Below are 6,103 nucleotides of genomic sequence, written 5' to 3'. Positions count from 1 at the left end.
CTGCTTAGCTGGTCGCCCAGGCCTGCCAAAAATAGCTAATCGTATGTCTAGAGCAATTTCATCACCACCAAGAAGGATCTGAGGAGCAAGGTGACCACATGCTCCTCAGCTAAGTAGCTTGAACTAGATGTTAGGAACCCCAATGACATTCTACTTTTATTAAGGATAAACCATGGCACCCTAATAATGCTAATAACTCTAATGTGCTCTCATCTATAGTGGAAATGATAACAATGCCCTCACTCATGGCTAGTCAACAAGGTTAACACAAATGCTCCCACTTTACATGATGGATATGATCGATATGGTTGATATTATGAAACCATAAAACCAATCACACTTCAATGTCAATGTTAAATTCGTTCACATAAACAGTTTTATTCTTTTGTCAATAATTGATAATTTATGCTAGGCGTGTCTGGCAAAGGGTTGGCGGGTAGCAGAAGGGAACTTCAACCTCTCTTTAGCACCTCAATCATTCTGCCATGGCGGTGGCCTGATTTTGCACAAAGAAACTGAATCTCGTGTTTCCTTGGATCCACGCCTGAAAGATGCAAGGGGCTACGCTATGCAGCACGTGGGGGAAATCGTTTGCTCCAATACACGAGATCGGGCAATTTCAGATTTTATATATTTTTAAATTTTTTCACGAATTTTACATACAATATGCGAGTAATAAATTCCCAAATAAAATATCTTGTATCACAGATTTTGCTGATTTGTCTTAACTTTTTTTAAATGCAGCCGCATGTTTGTCATTTGCATCAGGATATAGTGCTTAACAAGAATAGTAACAGAGATCACACATGAATATTAATAATAATATATCTATTTCAATGAACTTAATCATTAGAAAAGTGCGGTTGACTTGGCTGTTGCATACTATCCATCATGTAATGCATGTCAAGTGGAAGAGAATTGGATTTAACCTTGTTACCTAGCCATAAATATGAGATTTATCATCATTTGCATGGCACACAATAGCACGTTATGGTTATTGGCATGAAGGAGTAGTATCGTTTGTCCCTTTTAAAAGTAAATTTCATTAGGTCTCCCAACATTTAGTCTGAGCTGTAGCTGGTCGCCCAGGGCCTTGCCAAAAATAGCTAATCGTATGTCTAGAGCAATTTCATCACCACCAAGAAGGATCTGAGGAGCAAGGTGACCACATGCTCCTCAGCTAAGTAGCTTGAACTAGATGTTAGGAACCCCAATGACATTCTACTTTTATTAAGGATAAACCATGGCACCCTAATAATGCTAATAACTCTAATGTGCTCTCATCTATAGTGGAAATGATAACAATGCCCTCACTCATGGCTAGTCAACAAGGTTAACACGAAATGCTCCCACTTTACATGATGGATATGATCGATATGGTTGATATTATGAAACCATAAAACCAATCACACTTCAATGTCAATGTTAAATTCGTTCACATAAACAGTTTTATTCTTTTGTCAATAATTGATAATTTATGCTAGGCGTGTCTGGCAAAGGGTTGTGGTAGCAGAAGGGAACTTCAACCTCTCTTTAGCACCTCAATCATTCTGCCATGGCGGTGGCCTGATTTTGCACAAAGAAACTGAATCTCGTGTTTCCTTGGATCCACGTCTGAAAGATGCAAGGGGCTACGCTGTGCAGCACGTGGGGGAAATCGTTTGCTCCAATACACGAGATCGGGCAATTTCAGATTTTATATATTTTTAAATTTTTTCACGAATTTTACATACAATATCTAGTAATAAATTCCCAAATAAAATATCTTGTATCACAGATTTTGCTGATTTGTCTTAACTTTTTTTAAATGCAGCCGCATGTTTGTCATTTGCATCAGGGATATAGTGCTTAACAAGAATAGTAACAGAGATCACACATGAATATTAATAATAATATATCTATTTCAATGAACTTAATCATTAGAAAAGTGCGGTTGACTTGGCTGTTGCATACTATCCATCATGTAATGCATGTCAAGTGGAAGAGAATTGGATTTAACCTTGTTACCTAGCCATAAATATGAGATTTATCATCATTTGCATGGCACACAATAGCACGTTATGGTTATTGGCATGAAGGGAGTAGTATCGTTTGTCCCTTTTAAAAGTAAATTTCATTAGGTCTCCCAACATTTAGTCTGAGCTGCTTAGCTGGTCGCCCAGGCCTTGCCAAAAATAGCTAATCGTATGTCTAGAGCAATTTCATCACCACCAAGAAGGATCTGAGGAGCAAGGTGACCACATGCTCCTCAGCTAAGTAGCTTGAACTAGATGTTAGGAACCCCAATGACATTCTACTTTTATTAAGGATAAACCATGGCACCCTAATAATGCTAATAACTCTAATGTGCTCTCATCTATAGTGGAAATGATAACAATGCCCTCACTCATGGCTAGTCAACAAGGTTAACACGAAATGCTCCCACTTTACATGATGGATATGATCGATATGGTTGATATTATGAAACCATAAAACCAATCACACTTCAATGTCAATGTTAAATTCGTTCACATAAACAGTTTTATTCTTTTGTCAATAATTGATAATTTATGCTAGGCGTGTCTGGCAAAGGGTTGGCGGGTAGCAGAAGGGAACTTCAACCTCTCTTTAGCACCTCAATCATTCTGCCATGGCGGTGGCCTGATTTTGCACAAAGAAACTGAATCTCGTGTTTCCTTGGATCCACGTCTGAAAGATGCAAGGGGCTACGCTGTGCAGCACGTGGGGGAAATCGTTTGCTCCAATACACGAGATCGGGCAATTTCAGATTTTATATATTTTTAAATTTTTTCATGAATTTTACATACAATATGCGAGTAATAAATTCCCAAATAAAATATCTTGTATCACAGATTTTGCTGATTTGTCTTAACTTTTTTTAAATGCAGCCGCATGTTTGTCATTTGCATCAGGGATATAGTGCTTAACAAGAATAGTAACAGAGATCACACATGAATATTAATAATAATATATCTATTTCAATGAACTTAATCATTAGAAAAGTGTGGTTGACTTGGCTGTTGCATACTATCCATCATGTAATGCATGTCAAGTGGAAGAGAATTGGATTTAACCTTGTTACCTAGCCATAAATATGAGATTTATCATCATTTGCATGGCACACAATAGCACGTTATGGTTATTGGCATGAAGGGAGTAGTATCGTTTGTCCCTTTTTAAAAGTAAATTTCATTAGGTCTCCCAACATTTAGTCTGAGCTGCTTAGCTGGTCGTCCAGGGCCCCTTGCCAAAAAATAGCTAATCGTATGTCTAGAGCAATTTCATCACCACCAAGAAGGATCTGAGGAGCAAGGTGACCACATGCTCCTCAGCTAAGTAGCTTGAACTAGATGTTAGGAACCCCAATGACATTCTACTTTTATTAAGGATAAACCATGGCACCCTAATAATGCTAATAACTCTAATGTGCTCTCATCTATAGTGGAAATGATAACAATGCCCTCACTCATGGCTAGTCAACAAGGTTAACACGAAATGCTCCCACTTTACATGATGGATATGATCGATATGGTTGATATTATGAAACCATAAAACCAATCACACTTCAATGTCAATATTAAATTCGTTCACATAAACAGTTTTATTCTTTTGTCAATAATTGATAATTTATGCTAGGCGTGTCTGGCAAAGGGTTGACGGGTAGCAGAAGGGAACTTCAACCTCTCTTTAGCACCTCAATCATTCTGCCATGGCGGTGGCCTGATTTTGCACAAAGAAACTGAATCTCGTGTTTCCTTGGATCCACGTCTGAAAGATGCAAGGGGCTACGCTGTGCAGCACGTGGGGGAAATCGTTTGCTCCAATACACGAGATCGGGCAATTTCAACATATTATTTTGATCTTTCATCCTCAAGCAAAACAATCATATTCGAGAGATGGAATGGATTTCGAGAGAAAAACCACAAAATTCAAGCACAGATGTACTCCACTTAGGCTGCAAACCTATCAAATTAGAGCTTTCGAGCTGATTTTGAAATAAAAATAAGAATGCCAACATATAATTGAAGAAGAGAATCTAATTGGAGAGGTTGAACCGATATCAAACCTGAAACTAATAATTAAAACAATGAAATTTGTTAGATATACTCACCTCGAGCTCCTTGAGCACCCCTTGGGGAGCGCTCCGAGTCTCCGAGGCCATCTTCTTCTTGGCCGTGGAGTGGTCTGAGGATCGCCGGCTGCTCTGATACCACTTGATAAGATCCCGTTACTAATATCAAATCGTATGGAGTCCTTCGACTGGTGTTCAACATTCCTGAACAGAACAAGAAGGGTCCACCGAGAGGGAAGAGAGGAAAGGAAGAAGAAGACAAGGAGAAAGTTTCTGGGATTGCCGTAGGTCAACGTTGACAAAGGCAAAAATGGGGTCTAATTTTGTCGTTGTCATTATTTTCTCATTGATGAAATAAAAATTTTAATTTTTAAACTTACTGAAAGATGTATAAGTAAGAGTAAGGTTGTCTCCACAGGGACTGGTGCTTAGAGATAGAATTGAGTAATGAGTTAGGGAATATAGAGAGGGGATTTATTTTAATGATTCCACTAAGAACTGTATCTATATACACACGCATATATATATAAAATTTTATTTAGACTTCTAATTTCATAAAGAGGTATTAGAGGTTGGTTAATGATTTTAGGAAGTTTTTGTAGAATTTTTCGGAGTCTAATTATAGGAGCAAATGCAGGGTCGAATATTGAAAACAAAGTGCTTGATAAAATGCCTAAGAGAAGAAATTGGATTTATATGGATATTTATAAGGAACATAAAATAGTGAATTATATCTTCCTAGATTTTTTAAGGTATTTTATCTTAAGATGTACATAAAATAGGAATTATATCTTCCTAGATTTTATTGTATCTTTTATAGTTTTTTAATTGGTTTAAAAATATTTGAAATGATTTTTAATGATCATTTGAAGAATTTGCACGAAAAGTATTTGTTGAAATTCCTTGATGGAAATTGTTTTTGATTTTTGAATAGTATTCTAGAAATAAACTTATTTTGATTTCGAGGAGATGGATTGAGGAGATGATTCCTTAATCCTTTTACTACATAATATGTGTGAAAATTTAAAATGTACTTACTGGATTTTTGCAACATGTGGAGGTCACCGACGGCTCCTAACCCCCGGGACGGCCGCGTCGTCCTTCACGTAAGTAGTCTTGATCTTTTTTCTAAGATCTCTCTCTCTCAAATATCTCTTCAGGCCACGGATCTGTCACAACCGACAACCTAGAACATCGAGCACAGAGGAGATAGAAATGGCACTCCTCCGTCAAAAAAATATAATATTTTGTCTTGAAATTTGGCGGGGAAAGATCTGTTTCAGGTTGTTTAGAGAAATGTTTATAGGTTAGGAGTGGTCTACAGACATTCCTGACCGATATGGGACTTTTCTGCCACCATCTCTGGCAACGTATTGACAGAAATCTGCCTTTTCATCGCTAGAATAACTGTTTCAGCGAGGGGGAAGGCGGGGGGATGAAGACAAAGTCATTGATGTCCCTGGTACATTAGATCCATGTGTTGGGGGTTCAACGGCTACGATTAAATCATAGCCGTGGACCCCTTTAATTCCGGTGGACCTTGCTTCGTCAATCATGCTACGCCAGCGTCGATAGTCCAGGTGTTAATGTTTGATTCGCCCAAGTCGGCGGTTGTCACTGAGATGTTGCCTGGAAAAAAATAAAAATACAAAAATAATTAAAAACTGATCTTAACCGTTAGATCTTCAAAAAGAAGATCGACGGTCAAGATTATATCGTTATTTTTTTAAAAGCCTGAACCGATACGGGCTTCGAGCCGGGTTGGCTCAAAGCCCAGTCTGGTTTTGTGTCTATTTTCCTTAAGATCATGGCCTGATGGGCCGCGATCACACTCTTGCCCATTCATGGCCCGGCCCGATCCTCTAAAAAATGATGTATTATAACATTCCCATATTGCTCGTTTTAGAAAAAGAAAATGGTTTATAAATGTTGAGATTCATAAACATACAAATTGAACTAACATGACTTACCTTGGGTACGGGCTGCTGCTTCCTAGGGGCCGCTTTGAGGAGCTGGCCTTGCGGGTGCCCC

Source organism: Wolffia australiana, chromosome 6 (assembly GCF_029677425.1).
Source record: "Wolffia australiana isolate 7733 chromosome 6, ASM2967742v1".
Taxonomy (NCBI): domain Eukaryota; kingdom Viridiplantae; phylum Streptophyta; class Magnoliopsida; order Alismatales; family Araceae; genus Wolffia; species Wolffia australiana.
The sequence above is the reverse complement of the archived record's forward strand: the minus strand, read 5'-3'. Positions refer to the sequence as shown.